This window comes from Chelonoidis abingdonii, chromosome 4 (genome assembly GCF_003597395.2).
Source record: "Chelonoidis abingdonii isolate Lonesome George chromosome 4, CheloAbing_2.0, whole genome shotgun sequence".
Classification (NCBI taxonomy): Eukaryota; Metazoa; Chordata; order Testudines; family Testudinidae; genus Chelonoidis; species Chelonoidis abingdonii.
The window spans coordinates 55,529,924-55,551,805 of NC_133772.1; the positions used below are offsets into that span (position 1 = coordinate 55,529,924).

Consider the following 21,882-nt stretch of genomic DNA (forward strand, 5'->3'; position numbering starts at 1 on the left):
GTCAATACAGTCATTTGGTGCAGCACATTTTTCCTAATCATACAGTGAATTCACTGGAAGTGGAATACAGCCCACCTACTTAGACCATCCCAACCCCACTTGGATAGAAAAAGTAGTTTTACTAGGAGGCTTATTGCCATTGTATTACAGTTATCCTTCCCCCACCACTGTGTGCCATATGCCTATTCACATCACTTTCGCAGCACACTCCGTCTCAAGTCCTGCAGCTCAAATCTCTCTGAAATGGCATTGCCACCCCCAAAAGTTGGTTTTCCTTTGCCTCCCGCCACAACTCTGAAAAGCTCTTATGCTTTCCTTTTCTTTGTAAGTGCTTCCAAGATGAGCACAATGCTAGAAAATAATTACATGTAATGAAATAACAAAAATATTTTGCCTAAGGGGAGAAATTAAGTGAAATCTGCAAAATGTGCATTCATACCACACCTTAAAAAGCTTGTGACAGCAATGAATTCATTTTATACTTACTTTACAGTATACCAATTGTGAGTAGACCAAAAGACGACAGGATTTTAAAATCACCCTAAACAGAGGTAGTCCTTTAAGGTAATAGTACAATGAACAGATGAGATTTAATAATTTTTACCACTGTAATTTAAACTTTATACCAACGTATGCTGGCCTTCAAAAGGGGTTAGTTACTCTTGGTATAGTAAGTGAATACAATGCCTTTTACCCCTCAGCTATATCAGAGGTTCTCTTAAATGTAGGTGGGAAATATTTTAATGCCATATCATCTGTCACCTGAGGAATTCAAATATTTATTAACTAAGCTTCACAACACTCTTGTGAAACAGGCACTTTCTCTTGTATAAATGGTGTGATACAGCATGGCCAGAGGGCTGCAGGAGAGGGTTAGAAGGGAGCCTTATTCCCTGTAAGGGGAAGAAAATTTGCTATAGATTAATTAGAGCACCTGAAGCCAGTAACATGATAAAAACCCCTGCTTCAATCAGACAGTGTGGGAGTTGGAGCAGAGAACAGTTTGAAGGAGTTGGAGCAGAGAGAAATTGATGCTGGAGCAGAGGACAGTTTGGAGAAGTGCTGCAGTGAGCTAAGAAGTCCAAGACCCTAGGTCAAGGGGCACCTGGCTTGTACAGAGGGAGGGCAGGAAGCCCCCCACAAGCTGAAGGGCAGGAGAGGGAAGTAGCCCAGGGGAAGGAAGTGTCAGTTCAAGTGGTTTACCACTATCCTCAGGGCCCCTGGACTGGGACCTGGAGTAGAGGGTGGGCCCAGGTGCCTCCCTCTCCACTCCCCTCCTCTAGGACACTAGTGGGGCAGTTAACATTCCACTGCAGGGGCAAGAAATGGTGCCCTGAACCCTCCCCAAAGAAGAGAAAGCGCGAGACCGATCAAAATAGTGCCTGCAATTTGCCACAATGGATAAAATGAAGACCTGAGGTTTAGTGCTTTTCTCCAGATCAAACAATAAGTCAACGGCAGAGCTGGTGGTTGAAGAGTTTGTACAGTACTTATACTCCTGGTCTAGCCATAAGACCACACATGCTCCCCAGCCCACAAAAATGTACATGCAGCACAAAAATATACATTCAGAAGAAAGGAACATTAAAAACATTTTTTCTTGTTAAACTTGTGTTTTCTATAGCTAAATTACATCAGACCAGGAAAACTGAATGCTACGCATGCAGATTTCAGGGTTCAGATCGCAATCAGACACAAGTCAATTTTTAATCTCAGGGTCACATTATTGTCATCAGAATCCCCAATTTATCTATCACCTCTAACAGGACACTGATAACTTAAAAGTCACGCTTCTGTCAATGTTTAATAGTGGAGTCACTATACAACCTACAAGTAAATGTAAGAAGGCATTGGAGAATCCCCCAAGTATGATTACTTTATACATATGGCATTACTTTGGGTATATTCAGGATCACTGTTTCCCCTTGAACACAGCTGCACCTATTCTGCAGCATCCCCTTCTGGCCTCAGATGATTCTGCAGAACCCAGCCTTAATTTTCCTTCACCCAGGAAATCCTCAATATCCCCACCAAGGCCTGAGTCACATAACATTTGCCCTTCCTGGGGACGAGTTTTCTCATCTACAACAGCTTCTAACAGTCTCTTTCAGCCCAGTCTTCTATTGGGCACAGTCCTTCCTTTATGAGTTCTGTCTATTTTGCAACTTCTAACACGTTTCTTGTTTAAGCTTTGGTTTCAATTGTCCCCAGCTAACCACAGGATTTCAGACCCACCCAGCTGCTACATATAGTCTCCCCCCTTGAAGTCATGTAGGGTTACTCAGACCCCTCATCATGGGCCTAGACACTCAGGCTGCTTCTTTGTGAGGGCTTCCTCAACTGCTTCCCTCAGGACTCAGACTCAGCTGCTTCTCCATCCTCTCAGGAACTCTTCCTCCAGCTTTAGCCAGTCTCCTACTCCTCTGAACTGTCTTATTCCAAGAGCTCAGTGCCTTCCAGTTCTCTCTTCCCTGCCCTTATGAAGCCCAGGCACCTTTCTTTCCACTCAATCAGCAGATAGTTGGTCACAGGTGCCTTCCCTTTCAATCAATAAGGCCCGTGATACCCTTGTGTAGTCAGTTAATTAGTTTGCCCTTGTGCTTGTCTGGGTCTTTCACAAACAGCAGAAGAGAAAACAAGGATTTTTTGAAAAGTAGCAACATGTGATTTTAAAACTACAGGTAGAAATAGAGGACTCTGTTAATGACTTACTATAGCACCATGGGCAACTCACTTAATCTTCTCTGTTTACAAAATGGCCACAATACTTACCCAAAGGATATCACTAGGATGTTATGTGAGGTTTCATTAGTGTCTGTCAATAGCTTTGAAATCCTAGTAAGAAAGATGCTATAAAAGGTCAAAATACTACTATAAATGTTGGATAGCCTCACACAAATTTAGGTCAATTTCATCTACGTGTAGAGGGTCTAGGACCTCAAAATAGGGTTTAAGTGGGATTAAAGTGGTACATAAACCTTGTGTGGGTCCTCTAAACAAGGGTAATTTCACCCAGAGCACTTAAAAGCAACACCAAGATGAGTCTGCCACAACAGGTTTATGGATGTGTCGGTCTATTGAGAGGATGAAACATTCTGTTACTCCAGGCGCTACTAAGACAAACAGGAAATCCAGCTGTCCATTGACGCAGACTGGTCAGAGGGCTACTCATTGAAAAAACAACCACCTAGTAAATCTTGACTTCGGCGGTCATAAGGGCATCTCTCCAAGACACCAAAGCTCACCCCTACTCCTGGGATTGCGTTGTTCCTCTGCTATGAATAAGGACAGACATAAGAATCAGCCTCAGTAATAGATGTGCAACAATATACCTACTGCAAAACATTTTTTGAACCAGTTGTACATCTATGCATGACATGTCATTTGAAAGTTCCAGTAAAGCTGCAATCTCTCTAGAAATAGTGAAGTCACAAAGAACAATGAACCCAAGCCTGATCCACATTTGTTTTCTAATGAGGCAGAAACTGTACAATAAATCACAGCTTGATTTCACAGTTAATGCTGCAGCATCCAAATCAAATCTATGAAAAATTAAACTAAAACTTGCTCCCAGATTAAGGTATATTTGGATTCTCCCTTCCTGGTTGCAGAGATCCCCCCTATCAGTGCAGGTCTGCAGCAAAAGAGAGTGGACTAGCTCCCAGGGGACCACACAGGTCTAAGCTATTTCTGTGTGCCTCTGAGGGCTGGACATAGATAGAGGTGGTGCCACGCCAGAGGCCACACCGTAGCAAGAATCATTTGGTTCTCCTCCAGTGGTGGGGTTCCTTTAGGGGTACACATGGGCTACTATAGCATGTGCTTGAAGCAGCCTCTGTAGAACAGCGTTGTAGCCAGTCTCTGGATTTGGGACCTGTTTTTCCATCTACTAAACAAGTGCTTTGCCTACCTAATACAAAGTATCAGGAAATATTGCATCCCCACCTTCTAACTACTGAGTGTCCTAACAGGACATTTTCAAAGTGGAAGCTATAACTTCCTATATCACTTTTAGAAAAAAAGGCACTTCTGAATAACTGTAGTATCTTTTCTAAGATAATTATTCTCAGTAAAATTGGTTTCAATATACAAAGCTAGGTATGAGCACGCAAAACAAAATGGCTGTCATTTGGCTGTACAGTCACTACACTACTGATCTCTAACACATTATTTTTATTTCTATCATGATAATGCTCAAGAACTGGGCCCTAATGGGCTAGACATTGTACAAAATACAAAGGCAAATACGCTGTATTATTGTGAAGTGTTTTAAGATATCCAGATAATTAAACAAACCACATTAAATGACTATTTTAGGTTAGTAGTTCAGGTATTTGGTACAGACTTAGTTGCGGTTATTTTTTCTTATGCTGGAGTTAGGAGGCTATGTACAATAGGCTGCAATGATCTGCAGCAATTTCAGAATGAATTTGGAGTACAGTCTCATCTTGATAAATGGAACGTATGGACGTTATGTACTGCACCTAAATCCCTGTGTAATGAAAGGAAAATACACCTCAAAGTTGCATATAAAAATTAATCTGTCTATATATTCTCGCACAGGCTCAGAGTCATTTTTGTTTTTAATGTAACTGGCGCACCCTTGCTATATAATAAATCTTATATAAACAAACCTAGACAGTAGGATTAAAGGATAAAAGTAACTAATGCTTAGATACAGACTGATGACTTAAAAAACAAACAAACAAAAAAAAAAACAACAAAGCCACCACATTCTCTTTAATTTTCCAACATGTACATAATATATAAATGTATAAGGCAGTGGCCACCAACGTGGTGCCCGTGGGTGCCATAGCGCCCACCAGGGCATCTATGTGCACCCGTGTACTGGCCAGCAGACAAGCATCCATAGAAATGCCACCGAAAAGTGGCGTCACCAAGAGGCATCACCACTGAAATGCCACTGATTTTCAACAGCATTTCAGTGGCAACGCCTCTTAATGTTGCTGTTTCGTGGCAGCATTTCTGCGGATGCTTGTCCACCAGCTATGGTCCTCGGTGGCTTGTCATCCAGCGCCCACCACCCAGAAAAGGTTGGGACCACTGGCATAGGGTCTTCTGTATATGTATTGTGACAAAGCTCTGTCCTTGTCTCCATGAGTCCTGCATTTTCTGACAGATTTCGCTAGCCTCAAAGGCTCACTGTGACCCTCCACTTAACCCTTCTCTCTCTAGAGACAAGGGTCACAGCCTGCTGAGCCATTTTCCTCATAAGCCAGCGAGGGAGGTGAGGAGAAGCTATCTTCCCTTGCACAGTCTCTGTTGTCTCCCAGTCTCAGTGATTAATCAGGGGGGCAAAGAGGGGGAGCCCAGGCCCACACTCTACTCCAGGCTCCAGCCCAGGGACCCTAATAATATCAGCTGTGGTAGCTGACCTTTTAGGAACAGGACACATACAATTCCCTGGGCTACTTTTCCACAGCAGCCCCCTACTTCCACAAGCTCCACTTCACCCTTACCTCAGGGCCTCCTTCCTTGTGCCTGGTATGGTGTGTACAGCTCAGTCTCTCCAACAGCACAACTTCTCACCGCTCCTGACATGTACACCCACCTGACTAACTGGGAGGCTTTTAAATTGTTTCAGCCAGCCCCGATTGGCTTCAGGTGTCCCAATCAACCTAGCATCCTCCATGCCTTCTGGAAAGATCTTAATTGGCCCCAGGTGTCTTAATTGACCTGGAGCAGCTGTCATTTACTTATCCTGGTACCAGGAATTTGTTTAACCTGGGGCTAATATATCTATCTCCCATTACTTTTCTATAGCCATCTGGCCCTGCCCTGTCATAGTATGTATATTGGTCATTGAAGATTAATTTTTCTACCCATAGAACAATAGTGTTCCATTGTAAACACAAATATATACTACTTGAATTATATAGTCACACAACGTTGATAAAAAATTCATACACATACATATTCTTGTAACAAAATGAATATACCAGTCCTCAGAATTCCAGTATTAAAATCCACTGGTGACTGTGTAGTTGTACTTCTTGTACCAGGATATCTTCCTCCAAAACCTCACTGATTTTTAGATTCTTAAAGCTGATTTTGTGTTTTTTCCTTACTGTTTTCTAGAAAAAATAATTACAAAATAGTTAGTGGTGCATGAAGGTAGATGTTACGTGTAAATGGTTACTGTTAGAGGTTTTGATATTGCAGTCTTTGGCATACAAAACGGACTTCAGTGGATATTATATAGTTACAGTTGATACTGTTCATTTATTACGTTTGTCAAATTTCATTACAATGCATTTGGAAAATGGACAGAGATGTCATTTGTTATGTTAGTATACCAGGAAAGATGATATTCCCCAGTATATAACAAGTTACAAAGCATTGTGTTCAGGAAATACATTTACAGCTGGGACTAGTAAACAAAAGACAAAGCAGTGAAAAATTCTGAAGCCAGAATGTACACTGAGGAATAGTGCAATGTGATCGGCACTTTCATTTTAATCTGATTCAAAATACAGTGGTTGCAATTCTTATAAAGAGAGATACTTCTTAGGGATCATGTTAAGGATTCATAAACTTTACCGTCAGAAAATTTCATAGACTTTCTTTTTAATTTTAGAACAAGTCCCTTATGTTAAAGTGCCAGGAAAATGTCTAGTGTCTTGCTTAGATTCTCATATCCTTGATTACTTTTTGGAAATCATAGAGTTTAATCTATGTTTTGCAATGTAAAAGTGAATTTGGCTGCTATATTAGCCTATCACTGCACTGGCCAAGGTTCAAATTCATAAGTGCTTCTTTATCCTACTGTGAAAAGCTTCCCCAAAAGCCTGCTGCATGTATATCCTTATATTCATCTTCCCCTGATGTTGTCCTCTCCTCATACGCTCAAAGAATCTTCTTTTGAGCCTTTGAACTTTCTTTTAATCCTTAATGCCCTATCTCATTCAAAGTAGCATTTTAATTGATAGGAACTCAAATTAGGATGGTAAGTAAGTTACAAGGACTTAAGGCAGACATTTTCACAAAGATAAAATTGTGCTTTGTCCACGTTTAGTCTCAGATTTCCATATGAAAAACTATTTTTGTTACTAAATTTTCTCCCTAAGGCCTACTCCCATATCATGACTGAGACAGTAGGCTGTATGGTCTAGATGTCTAGAGAGTCTGATATTACAATTTGAAAAGAACTAAGGCTTTTAATAAATTGCCTAGAAAGACTATCTGTGACTTTCAGGGAACAGTGTAATGAGGAGGTGATCCTGCTGAGAAATGATCAAAAATGGACTAAGATCTGCAACACAGCCCGAGTCAGGAAATTCAGGTCCTAGTGCCCAAAAGTTGCAGAGCTCGTTCCACAATGGGCATGGCAGCTTCCAGAGTTTTCTTTCAAAATATTACTGGCAGAAGTTTGTGAGGCTACAAACTAGAGTCCAATTCAAACATTTATAAAGCCTTGGCACATAGGGTGGGATTTCTCCTATTTCCTTGACACGTAAGGTGGGATTTTTCAAAAATGTTCACCATTGGCCTAATTCTGCCCCCACCCGTGTCAAAGGGAGTTTTACCTTACTCTGAACACTTTAAAAAATCCCACCAAAGACTTGATCTAATGCTAGATTTGTAAGACTAATATCCCTGTTTTATTAGCCCTCTTCATGAAGTTTTCTGCTTGCTAATTTCCTTCTGCAGAAGCAATTCGATGAGAAAGAAAGGTTACTTACTTACTTCAAATCTATTGCCTCTGCAGATTCACACTGATCCTTCTGTTTTCTTCAGAATATCGTTGGTTGGAAGACAGCAGTGGAAAGGAGCTGAGGAACATCTTTCTTTATACCCTTTTTGAAAACACTCCATCCAAGGTCAGACCTTCTAAAAGTCACTACTGTGAAAGTTTCTTACACCTGCAAGTCCAATTTCAAGACTCCTCAAGTGCGGATCTGAAGAGACAACATTCTCCCATAACTCAGAGATACTCAGATACTATGGTGATCTGTGTGCTATAAGTAGATAGATTAGACAGATGTGAGGTAACTTTGCTATATACGACCAACTTTTAAAAAATAGTGTGTAATACTTTATAAAAGAATTTGGATGTTAGAAAATATGAAAACTAATTCAAAAGCACTCTTTCTTAAAGACAAGATTAGTCAACATAGGCTCTCTTATAAAAAATAATACCATCACTTTGCATCTATGCACCTTTCACCCAAAGGATCTTACAGTGCCTTACAGTCAGTCTATACTGGCTGTATAGAGTTTGGTTAATGTGGATGACCAATCAACACTGATATGTAGTGATCACTGGGCTGGAATGTGGCAATAGTTTTTTGCCATGATCACCACACTGCCAACGTCAAAATTTTATATCTTATTGAAAAGATAGGACCAGCAGAAACATATTGTCTTCAGCCAACATGCTGGGGCATTGATTTAGTATTAATTCAGAGAAGAGCTACATACTAAAAGTCAGGTACTGACTAGGTTCAACACAACCTAGCTTTTGAGATCTCATGAGAGTTCATGAAGTTGTTTAGCTTTCTGCATAGTGTATCTACTACCAAAATTATAGGCATTTATTTAACAAATGAATAGAAAAATATAATTACCCTAGTATAACTCATTAAGGTGAAGGGAGAAAGACATTTTACAAGACGTGAACAATACCCACTTACATAAATACCCATTTATTTTGCAAACAGTCAAGGAACAGAGCAGTGAACTTGCCTAGGAACACCTAGCATACAATACTTTATATACGGTTGACTAAGGAGTGAATAGAATCACAAATGACAAGAAAAAAGCATTAGAAAGATAATCCTCACTGAAACGTTTTTATTATGTTTATAAAGGCATGAGCACTGTGCACAAAAGCCCTTTCAGTGAGGTAAGAAACTGTTTTCCCTCTGATATAACAACTCACTTTTTCAGTGTTTGGGCACAAAGCAACAATGCTGAAACAGGATCATGTGACAAATGATTAACCTTTTACATTTGCTATTTCTTGCTTCCTTTTCTTAAATCTCTCTGGTTTTTGACAGGTTCATTGAACAGCAGGATTACTTGTCTCAAAGAACTATGTTGTTATTGTTCATAAGCAGCACACCATTTTAATTTTCATATCAATAGGTTATTTAATTGTGATGAACAAGTAAAAGCACTTTCCCCAGTGGGATATAAATGATGAAATTCTGTAAGTACAGTAGAGAAAGATTATTCCTTTGTATATTACATTTTATATTTGCTTTTTTATTATGTGCCAGTCCTATAATTGCTCTATTTTAAAATTTTTTGATTTTTCAAAGTATTCTGAAAGAAAATACAGATCTCTTTTCCTTCCACATAATTATTACATTAAAAAAATACTTCCTACTAGCATAGAACTTCGGTAGTGGGAAGCTATTGACATTTGTCTCAAATAACTGCTTACAATTGTGCCTCTGTGTGCAGCTATTCTCTGTTCTTCTGTACTTTCAGATGTTTTGCCCTGGTCCCCAAGATAATGCCCAAGTACTTTGGTATGTTCTTTGAGGAGATTTTTTCTGTAGTTCTTGTTACGTATGGCTCAAATGATAAAACACTGAAATCCCCAAGAGAATGTCTACAGAGTTTTTTACACAATACACAGCGTAAAAGTGCAAGTGCAGATATATCAGTTTCAGTTTTCCACAGAGTAAAGTAGTATAGCATATTTAAGATCTTATGCATCATAAAAACAAGGTTACTTCCCTGTAACTGGAATTCTCAGAGTATATTATATCTGTAGTTCTACATAACTGGAGATGCATTTCTCAGATCAAAACAGTGAAACATCTGAAAAGGGTGATGTGCTTTGACCATGCATATTTAAGTGTCAAGCCTACATCTTGAAAAGTATGCTCTTTCCATTCCTAACCACCTGCTTTGAACAGAATTCTGAAGATAAGCAGGGACAAAGGGAGAGTCTGGATTTGTGAAAGGAACATACTGTGAGAACTCTTTACAGGTAAGTAACCTTGCTTTCTCATTCTTCAGTTGTCTCAACAAAACCCCACTTGGCAGACTAGATAGCAGTCAATTGGCTGGAAGAGGGATGACTAGCAATCAGGGTGGATTTGATTTAAATCACTAGTCAGGAAGACTTGATTTAATCATGGATTTCTACATAAAAGTGCATTCTTGTTGGTTGTTATAACCTTAACATATGCACCGATTTCCCTGCTTTCCCCTTTGTCCCTGCCCTCCCTCCATCCCTTACATGAGGCCCCGCACCTGCCCTGCCTCTTCCCACCCCTGCCCTGCCCCCATTCAAATCCCTTCCCCAAAGTCCCAGCCCCAACTCCGCCCCCTCCCTGCCCCTATTCCAACTCCTTCCCCAAATCCCCGGCCCCGCCTCTTCCCCTGATCATACCACATTCCTGCTCCTTCCCATCCCTCCCAGAGTGTGCAAACAGCTGTTTGGTGGCGACCGGACAGGAAGCACTGGGAGGTAGGTGGAGGAGCAGGGACGCAGTGCGCTGGGGGTGGGGGCGGAGGGGACCTTGTCTGCCAGTGGGTGCAGAGCACCCACTGATTTTTTCCCATGGGTGCTCCAGCCCCAGAGCACCCATGGAGTCAGCGCCTATGAACCTGAATACATATTCTTCACAACTCAGAGATAGAAGTAGGTTTCATTTTTAGAAGGTACACACTATACATTTCTAAAGTGATTTATTTTGAAAACTTTTCAGATTAGTTTTATAGCTATATCAGAAAATGAATGATTGTTTGGTTATTTCATTTACCAAAGGTAACTGAAGCAGATATTATGAAGTCATTGGGAGGTGAACTATCTCCAGTTCAACAGATTAATCATCAATATTTGCAGGATTTTCTTGCTACGATGTATTAGGAGGAGAACATCACCAGACAGACATTTAAATTGTTTTATTTAACTATTTCTCACCTCTGTATATTATTTATTTGTTTATAACATTTTTGCTGTTAATAAGCATATTATCTCTGGAGACACAAATCCACAGTTTGAGAATTGCAAAACTAAGCATCTCTGATCGTATCTTCTAGACTGAGCATTGAGTCCCATTGGATAGATAGAAAGATTAACCTAAATAATCTATACAGAAACCCCTGGAACCACATAAGATTGGTTCCCTAATTGAGGAACTATTGGAACTCATTTATAAAACTTTTCTTAAACATTAAATGCATATATTATCTCATACTATAGAATTCGAATTTATAATCCCTATTCCATGATGAGATATCTTTGAGCTATAATGTATCTGAATTAAAACTATCTTTAGATAGTTTTTTCCCTCAAAAATTATTTTATCAAAAAAAATCCAATTGAAATTAAAAAATCGTTTTTATTTATTTTTTTTAAAAATCATTGATTTTTATCCATCCTGCTAGCAATGAAAAGGAGATTGCAAAACCACTTTGCCAAAGATGGCATCCATTGAATCCTCAGTGTCTAAACAGCGCTGTCAAAAGGCATGGACTGAACTTCATGTCATCATTCTACATGTTTCCGAAATGGGAACATGTTAAAAGTAAGCCTCAGAGGTTCCACCTCTGCAGTAGGCTGAGTACACAGATCTTAAAACAAGAATTCCTGCTTCTTAATAACAAGCTTGAATAGACTTCAAAATTGATTTAAAAAGCATTGCTCAATACTAGATTTCCCACTTAGACATCATCTCTAGCTCCCCCATAAGGAAAAACAATATTGATTTGTTGCAAAAGATTTAGTCTTAATCACATAAGGAGAGAATTTTCAACAAATTTATGTCTGATTAACTTTCCTTGGGACAAAAGAGGACAAGAGAAAAAACACTGGCAAAGACATTGGTTTAAGGCAGTGGTTTTCAAACTTTTTTTCTGGCTGAAGAAAACTGTTGATGCCTGTGACCCAACGGAGCTGGAGATGAGGGACTTGGGGTGTGGGAAGGGCTCAGGGCTGGGGTAGAGGGTTGAGGTGCAGGGCTGAGGGGTGGGACCAGGTATGAGGGGCTCAGGGTGCGGGGCAGGCTCTAGGCTGGGACAGGGGGTTGGGGTGTGGGATGGGGTCAGGGCTCTGGGCTGGGGGTGCAGGCTCTGGGGTGGGGATGGGGACGAGAGATTGGGGTGCAGGAGGAGGCTCTGGGTTTGGAGGGGCTCAGGGCTGGGGCAGGAAGTTGGGGTATGGGAAGAGGTCAGGGCTTTGGGCTAGGGGTACAGGTTTGGGTAGGGCTGGGGATGAGGGGTTTGGGGTGCAGGAAGGGGTTCCGGGTTTGGAGGGGCTCAGGGCTGGGGCAGGGGATCGGGGCACGGGCTTACCTCTGACGGCTCCCAGTCAGCGGCGCAGTCAGTGTGCAGACGCAGGCTTCCCACCTGTCCTGGCACTGCAGACTGCACTGTGCCCTGGAAGCGGCCAGCAGCAGGTCCATCTCCTAGGTGGAGGTGCACAAGCAGCTCCGCATGGCTCTCATCCGCAGGTACTGGATCCCCCCCACCCCAAGTTCCCATTGACCAGTAGCCAGTGCTCAGGGAGGGGGGCAGCAAGTGGAGTCCCATGGCTCCCTTGCCTAGAAGCCTTTGCTGCTGGCCGTTTCTGGGACACAGTGCGGTGTTGGCACAGGCAGGGACTAACCAGCCTTATCTGGGCAGCACCGCCAATGAGATTTTTAACATCCCAGTCGGTGGTGCTGACCAGAGCCGGTGGGGTCCCTGGGTGCTGAGCAAGGTGACCCACTGACTTACATGCCATGACCCAGTATTGGATCATGATCTGAACTTTGAAAAATACTGGTTTAAGGGGAGGTCTGAAACCACTTCAGGTATAAATCTGGCATAAGGAGATTGCTATATACTTTATTTTTGAAGATTCAAGTGGTGGAATGGACATAAGTTCCTGAAACTTACTCTTCAGACTGATGTGATATTTACACACAAAAAACACCTTTCAAGAAGACATTCTCCATTAGTGGTTCAAATCATTTTGTTCAAAACCAGACTGAGATTGTATAGGTGGAATAGAATTTTACCAGGATGTAAAGATGGAACTGATCTTTTAAAAACCAATGGTGTACAGGGAATTAAAACATTTTTTGTGTCCCGACTCAGCTCATGGAAAGTTGCAGTAGCAGAAAGGTTATTTGTAAAATTAACAGTTATAGCCAATAGACAGACTACAAGCTGGAACCATTCTAATGTTTACAGTTTTGTAATGGCATGGAGCATAGAGCATAGAGATCATGGCTGAAATCCCTCCATTTAAGTTGATTTCACCCTATCTTCTCAGTACGTTGGGGGCTCGAAATGGAAGGCTGAAACGTATGCGTTCTATACTGCAATTATGCCTCTTACGAACAGTTTTAGGAAGACACAGTATTTGTGTTTATGGTAGCAGGGAGAGGGAGATCAATAAAGATGACTTTTAAAAAGTACATTCACTCACTAATGTGAAATTACCTTAGTACTCAATCTCCTAGCAGGAAGTCTCTAGTATATATATAAACAAACTCAGAACTCATGAGAAGCTAAAACATTTGAATGAGTGTATGAATGCATCCACTTTTTATTTTTTTCCTTCTCATTTTTTCTCTCTTTAACAGCCCTTCCAGACAAGGTATCTCCACATTTACACAATGGACATTTGGCTATGCTTTACTTGAAACAAGTTTCTACAGGCAGGCCTTTCACAGGTGAGTGCAATCTTGTCAGGTCTTGAAAGGATCAGGAAATCTTTTCTGAAAAAATCCTACCTCTTCATGAAGGCCTTATATTGTACCACTTGCGTAACCTCCCCAATATATATACATCATAACACTACATCTCATAAATAACATAAAATCAACATATTTCTTTAAAACAACGGTGAGACATTTGCAAAAATGCATTTGGTTTGTGAAGGGTCACTGAACTAACAATGGTACAATCTGTAAACCAGAAAGATGTCTACATGCTAAATTCTTGTGAGAAAGGAGAGGCAGTTTAAGTAATCTGTAAGTACCAGATCAAACCAAGTAATTCTTCCAAAGGAAAATGAGTAATTGGAAAGCTCCATACCAGAAAAAAAAAAGCAATTCAAAGAAAAGAGGATCTGAGAAAATTTGGGAAAATCTGTCTGTAAAATTTATGAATTCTAATTTATGTTATGAAGTTATTATGAAATTGTTATATCATGGAATGCCTCTATGTGGATGTAGAATCCACCATCTGCTGTCAGGGGCTGTCATACTTACTTAACAGACCAGGGACAATAGAGAGTTGTTAACCTTAAGGACTGTGCTCTCACCAAACTATAGGTATGCTGGGAAACCAGTTTGACCAAGTTTTTCTGCAGGGAGTTGGTGATCACACTTATAGTGTACAAGCAGAATAAAGTCCAGACCCATAAAATATATATACTTGGTGCTTTAATAGGGCCATTTCACAAAGATAAAACATTTATGGGCCAAATCAGCTGTGAGGAAGAGCTTAATCAGACAAATGTAAATGATAATTGGGAATCATTTCAGACTACCTTACTAGATGGATAAAAAACCAAAATCGAGGAAGAAGGCCATCCTGGTTAAAAAACTGACCTGTGAGAGGGATGGGAAGTGAAGTCAGCTATAATTTTTAAAAAATATTTGATAAATGGAACAAAGGAAAAGCTGATAATAATGAATACAAAATCAGAAGTTAGGAATTGTAGAAAACTTATAAGGGAAGCAAAGGGTCACAAGGAGAAATCTATGGCCAGCAGAATTAAGAACAAGGAGTGTTTTTAAAACATATTAGGAACAAAAGGAATCCTGACAATGGTCCTTTACTAGATGGAAATTGTAGAATTATCAATAATAATGCAGAAAAGCAAAAGTGTTAAATAAATATTTCTGTTCTATATTTGGGGAAAAACAGATTATGTAGTCTCATTATATGGTGATAACACTCTTTCCATTCCACTAGTGTCTCAGAGGATGTAAAATAGAAGCTACTAACTTTGATATTTTAACATCAGCAGGTCCAGATAACTTGCAACCAAGAGTTTTGAAAGATCTAGCTGGGGAGCTCGCTGGACCGTTAATCTTAATTTTCAATAATGGAGCACAGGAGAAGTTTCAGAAGACTGGAAAAAAGCTAATGTTGTGACAGTTTTTAAAAAGGGTAAAACGGGATGACTCAGGTAATGATAAGCCTATCAGCCTGACACTGATCCCAGGTTTTTGATGAGATTACTGGTTTGGTTGATGAAGGTAATGGTATTGATATAATATAATAGATTTAGACATCTCTAAGGTGTTTGACTTGGTACCATACATTCTGATTAAAAAAACTAGAATATAAAATTAACATGGCACACATTAAATGGATTAAAATCTGGCTAACTGATAGATCTCAAAATGCAATTGTAAATAGGGAATAGGGAATAGCAGGTGTGTTTCAAGTAAGGTCCCATGGGGATTTTGTTCTTGGCCCTACACTATTTAACATTTTTATCAATGTCCTGGAAGAAAATAAAAAATCATCACTGATAAAGTCTGCAGATGAAAGTTGGGGGAGTGACAAATAACAAAGAAGACCGGTCACTGATTCACAGCCATCTGAATTGCATAGCAAACTAGGCACAATCAAGTAATATACATTTTAATATGGCTAGATGTAAATGTATACATCCAGGAACAAAGAACATAGGCTATATGTACAGGATGGGGGACTCTGTCCTGGAAAACAGTGACATTGAAGAAGATTTCAGGGTCCTAGTCATTAATCAGCTGAACATGAGTGGATGCAAGGACAAAGAGAGTCCTCCAACCCATTTCACATAAGCCACTGACAGACATTGTACAATCATAATCCTTAATTATTACCAAACTGGGCTAGATTCAAGACAGTGACCTAGAAGTGGAAAGCTCCATAGCCTATTCCTAAATCCTCTGAGCCATCCAGGTGCCTCAAATTTGAGTTTAAATCTCTTCACTTTTCATAGGGAATTTATTAAGATCTAAGTTTCATTTTTTGTGTTGGTGAAAGAGACTTTCAAGAGCTTTCAAGCTTACACAGAGCTCTTCTTCACCTCACTTATTTTTGTCAACACCTTCAATAAACATATTATAAATATTTTCATTTTTATAAGTATCTGCTGACCCAGCATTCATTAACAAAAATAATAAGAATACATCACATTTCCCTTACTATCGCCCTGTGTATTCTGCAAATCCACAGGTGTTGAATTTGTCAAAGAATCCATCTGTTTTTGAAGATTTGTAATCCAGAATCTAAACTTTCATTTACCACAAAATTATGTTTCTTTCCTTTATGGCTGTAAAGTCCACCTTCAAAATGTAAACTGAATTTAAATGGATGAAGTGTTGTGTTCCTAAATCTTCAGAAATTCTTAAACAATAAGTTCTGAGAGGTGTGATCTAGCTTATTCATCTCAATGGGTTGTTAACTCTGAACTTAAAGATGACAATTTAACATCAGTGATGCTAACCATTTCCAGAGAAACATCTAGCTAATACACTTATCTCATGATCTAAAAATATTTCCATACCTTCTCACATTCCAAAAGCACTGGCGAGAGCTTGAGTGGAGAGACTGACTTGGTAGATATCATCAAGATGTGAGAGAATTTCTCAATTGAAATTTATTAAATATTTTTGATGTTTTTCTACATTTTCAAATATATTGATTTCAATTACAACATGGAATACAAAGTTTACAGTGCTCACTTTATATTATTTTTGTTATAAATATTTGCACTGTAAAAATTATAAAAGAAATTATATTTTCCAATTCACTTCATACAACTGCCAGAGTGCAATCTCTTTATTATGAAAGCACAACTTACAAATGTAGATTTTTTTGTTACATAACTGAACTCAAAAACAAAACTATGTAAAACTTTAGTGTCTACAAGTCCACTCAGTCCTACTTCTTGTGCAGCCAATCACTCAGAGAATCAAGCTTGTTTACATTTATGGGAGATAATGCTGCCCTCTTCTTATTTAGAATGTCAACTGAAAGAGAGAACAGACGTTCACACTTTACTTGTCAGATATGCTAAACATTTGTATGTCTCTTCATGCATTGGCCACCATTTCAGAGGACATGCTTCCATACTGATGATGCTCGTAAAAAAATCTGTGTTAATTAAATTTCTGACTGAACTCCTTGGGGGAGAATCTCCTGCTCTGTGTTTTACTTCCATTCTGCCATATATTTCATGTTATAACAGTCTGGGACGATGACCCAGCATGTTATTCATTTTAAGAACACTTTCACTGCAGATTTGACAAAACACAAAGAAGGTACCAATGTAAAATTTGTAAGGATAGCTACAGCACTCAACCTAAGATTTAAGAATCTAAAGTGGCTCCAAAATCTGAGACGGATGAGATATGGAGCATGCTTTCAGAAGTATTAAAGGAGCAACACTCTGATGCAGAAACTACAGAACCTGAACCACCAAAAAAGAAAATCAACCTTCTGCTGGTGACATCTGACTCAGATGATGAAAATGAACATTTGTTGGTCTGCATTGCTTTGGATCATTATCAAGCAGAATGACGAATGTCTTCTGGAATGGTGGTTAACGTATGAAGGGACATATGAATCTTTAGCACATCTGGCCTGTAAATATCTTGCAACACTGGCTACAACAATGCCATGAGAACACTTGTTCTCACTTTCAGGTGACATTGTGAACAAGAAGCGGGCAGCATTATCTCCTGCAAATGTAAACAAACTTGTTTCTCTTAGCGATTGGCTGAACAAGAAGTAGGACTGAGCTGACTTGTAGGCTCTAAAGTTTTACACTTTTATTTTTGAATGCAGTTATTTTTTTGTACATAACACTACATTTATAAGTTCAACTTTCATGATAAACAGATCGCACTACAGTACTTGTATTAAATGAATTGAAAAATATTATTTATTTTATTTTTCCAGTGCAAATATTTATAATAAAAATAAATATAATGTGAGCACTGTACACTTTGTATTCTGTGTTGTAATAGAAATCAATATATTTGAAAATGTGGAAAACATCCAAAAATATTTATATAAATGATATTTTATTATTGTTTACCGCACAATTAATCGTGATTAGTTTTTTATAATCGCGATTAATTTTTTTAATCACTTAAAAGCCCTAGTAATATCATTTGGTAAGCTTTAGGATTAAGTAGTTCGACCTCAGTTTTTCAGTGGGCTAGACTCAGAGGTAAATAGCAGATAAGTTTGTTTTCTTTCAGTTCTGCTCTATAAGTAACCTTGAAAATTGAATGTATTTGAGAAGAAAAAGGGTTGAAAGGAGACATAAAAGGATGTGACCAACTTTATATATTACTATTATATGGAGTGGCTTGACTATGATGTTTTATTAGATAATTTAGGACAAAAAATTCTAAAATGTAAAATTTAATTTCATGAAACTGATGGACAAATAGATGGGAGTGCTGTGATATTTTCTAATAAAGTTTTTACACCAGGTAAACATTTTGTTTGTGTTTATTTAAATACACTCTTTATCCAAATATTTGATGGCAGATATTTTAATTTAGCACCTCCTGAGTAGAAGCAGCTTCTTGGCTCACCTAGTAGAACCCTTTACTCTCATAAAACTTTTGCTTTTCCTACATGTAAAAATATTCTCCATATAAAACAGGATCATATGTTAGTTGATGTATCTGAAGAAGTGGGGTTTTTACCCAAGAAAGCTTATGCCTAAATATATCTGTTAGTCTTTAAGGTGACACCGGATTCCTCGCTGTTTTTGTGGACACAGACTAACATGGCTACCCCTCTGTTTGTATTTTCTGAATTAAACTTCGCTTTTATTAAACGTGTTGTTTACTAGCAACTCAACTGAGATTGTGAAATATTGCAATAAAGAGTTAATGTTGTATGGCAGCCAAAGTATTAAAGGTGAAAGCCTCTTTTTGCTCTCATACCAGTAATTAGAAAGATTTTTTTTCTCTTGCAGAAAGGTAGGGTGGGGAAGGAAGTGAGAGTTAATAAAATTTAGGTCATCATGTCAACGTTCTTCTACTTTAATTACACAGCTAAATATTTTTAGTAAAGTGAATGCTTTGTGTATAGATTTGATTGGTTGTTGTTATAGTGTTTTCTTTGTTGTTAAGCACCTTAACACTGGTGAAAGGGACTACATGAATCATGGAAATATTATAGATAATTTGGATATCACTTAAAGCAGTCATTTCTTTTTTTAGACGCAGGATTTTCAAGATAAATTTTCAGTGATTATTCTGTATTTCTAGTAAATTATTTAAAATCCTGTTTAAATTCCTTCCTCTTTTGTGTTTTGTTGCTAGGTGATCTGTTTTGTTTGGTGTACCAGTCTGAATGGTGATACCTCAGTATGTGATCAGTCAGGCGATTAGATTTGTTGACATCAAATACTGGCTTATATGGCTGTTGAAAAGAAAATCAAGTATCTTGTGTTTTGAATGCTGGCTTCATTTTGTGTAGAGTGGGTGGTAATGTATGTTTTAACAACCGATACGGTACTTCACTGGAAAAAAAACACCAATGTACAGTAGTAGCCACCATTTAAGGCAGGGCACTTGGTATGCTGTGAGTACACTGAGAATAATGTATCCATTTTTCAGGTGGTTTTCTTTGGCTTGAGAGATATTTATACCTTGTCCCTCTCCTTATTTCCTGGACTTATTCTCCCCTCCAGGACTGAAAAGTGGTGTAATAACTGCTGTAGACGACCTAAAGAACTTATCAGAAGCAAGAAATGCATGCAGCCCATTATAAGTTCAACCTAAACAAGTCCAGATACCCAGTTTGTCTTTAAAATTAAATTATTTTTTATGAAATGGGTAAAAGATCTATTTCAGAGATGTGTCTAAATAGGCCACTGCCCTAACGATGACTGAAATACAGGGGGTCAACATTTACACTACTATTTTTTCTTACCCTAGATAAGATGATTCATCCCTCTCATTGTTCATGTGACATCCCCACACCTGAATAAGCTTCTCAATAGGTTTCACTTCTTTTCACTAGTCTATGTCTCACTCTGTTTTCTTCTCTAATGTCCTTTTCTATATGCTTTTCCTACTGCCAATCATCACTCTTCCCTTGGCATTTTTATTCTTCCTTCCATCTCTACTTAACCCATTTCCCATGCTCTTCTCTACCAGCACCTCATGCCAGTAGTGTTATTTAACACTTCTAGCATCATATGCCAGTAACATAACTAACACTAGATGCTGTCTCTCCCATTCAAACAAGAGACCAGGTTGCCCTGGATGATCTAAATGTTGTGATGTCTATTTAATGCAGAAAATCCCAAATCCCTGACTCTGCTTACCCTTCTTTCTCTCCGTTCCCCTGACTTTGTGTTCTTCTCTTTTTAGCTTTATATATTTAAAATGTTTTTTTAAAGCTATTAATGATCTGCTGATCACACAGAGTTCTGAGCTGTTCTAGGAATAATTAAATGCCTCCATGTTTATTCAGGAAGTTGCACCCCAAGTGTATCTAATAGTTTAAGTTTAAAATAATTCCCCAGAGTCTCACTTGTTCTTCACACTAGAATATGGCCTTGCACCACATACTTTACCATTAGACGGATTAGGCCAGGGGTCTCAAACATGAGCCCTGTGGGCCGCATGCGGCCCGTGGAGTTATTTCCTGAGGTCCGCCATAGGCGCCAACTCCGTGGGTGCGCCAGCAATTTGTGGGTACTCTGCACCCGCCGGCAGCCAAGCTTCCCTCCCCCTCCATCTCCCCCCCGTGAGTGCACCACATCCCCGCTCTTCTGCCTACCTCCCAGTGCTTCCCGCCACCAAACAGCTGGGTGAAAAGACTGCAATATCAAAAATATTGTCCCATTTATCAATGCTTCTTTGAAGTAAGGGACATCAATTGCTGAGAAAAGTAATACATTCTTTAAATGTCTGGCTGTCTCCATCTGGCTTCTAAAACCTCCAGCTGAATAAATATGTAATGATATATAAATATTTGTGACATATTAAAATCTCCAGATGTGGGGACAGTATAAAATAAGTTGAATTTAAATACTAAAATAAATAACAGAGGAATTACTGTATTGATTGTGTAATCCATTTTCATATCTTTTTCATTAAAACTCTCAATTTTTTTTATATACATCAAGCTACCAGACAATTTCCAATCTGTTTCAACTGAATCCAGAAAATCCATATATCAAGATTCCTCACCTGAGAATTCAGGACCAGTTTGCTATGGAGTTCACAGGGCTTTGTCTATTAGTGCCTTTTATATGAAGATCTCAAATTAATTTAATGGGATCTCAATTTTCCTGTGAGGTAAGTACTATTATATTTATTTTACAGATGCGTAAACCAATTAAGTGAGGTTAAGTCACTTGCTGATGTCTCTCACTGAGTCTGTGGCAAAATTAGAAATAAAACCAAAAAATTCGATTCCCAGGTTTCTTTCTAACCTAACTTCAGTATGTAGTCAGGTAAAACAAATTCACACCTCTAATTCTCATTTCTGAAATCAGTCCTGTCTGTATTACTTAAAAGCTTTACAAATGCATAATGGTCCATAATTTAAGAAATCATTCTAATTTGGGTCTGCAATATTTAAATTTATTTAATAAGGCTCTTCAAGGAACTATACTTGACAGTTTTTCTAGTAAAGCTAGTTTGGATAATCCACTTTTATGTTTATTAAAAATATTTGTTACAGAAAAAACTCAAGAATTAATTTATCAAACATTAAGAAGGCAGCAAATAAAGATGGTTCAATAAGTAGACATTTATTTCTTTCCTTTCCTTTACAGTTTAAGTAGTCTTAAATTGCTTCTCATCAACTAGGTTTGACTTCATGTTTCAATGGACCACAAATTATATACAGGTATCTCAGAAGATCTAGATCAGCACATTTTCTTCAGGTGTCCTAAGCAATTCACTGAACAAATGAAAATTCACA

General features: G+C 38.7%; 2 long non-coding RNA genes across 4 annotated transcripts in view; one reads left to right on the plus strand and one right to left on the minus strand.

Moving 5' to 3' along the window:
• LOC116831654 (uncharacterized) overlaps positions 1-16,556 on the minus strand; it is a 65,522-nt gene extending 48,966 nt beyond the window's left edge. For both annotated transcript variants that reach the window (XR_012655759.1, XR_004375266.2), the window contains exons 1-3: positions 16,481-16,556; positions 7,708-7,979; positions 5,961-6,095 (exon numbers count right to left, since the gene is read on the minus strand). This is a non-coding gene — a long non-coding RNA (uncharacterized LOC116831654). The remainder of the gene's footprint in view (positions 1-5,960; positions 6,096-7,707; positions 7,980-16,480) is intronic.
• On the plus strand, positions 11,370-21,251 carry LOC116831653 (uncharacterized). 2 transcript variants are annotated; one of them, XR_004375264.2, is made up of 5 exons: positions 11,370-11,510; positions 13,554-13,643; positions 14,945-15,109; positions 19,263-19,432; positions 21,080-21,251. It is a non-coding gene; the product is annotated as an uncharacterized LOC116831653 (long non-coding RNA). The 2 variants fall into 2 exon arrangements; XR_004375263.1 differs by lacking the exons at positions 11,370-11,510; positions 13,554-13,643 and adding an exon at positions 13,830-13,943.
• Positions 21,252-21,882: the final 631 nt, after the last annotated feature.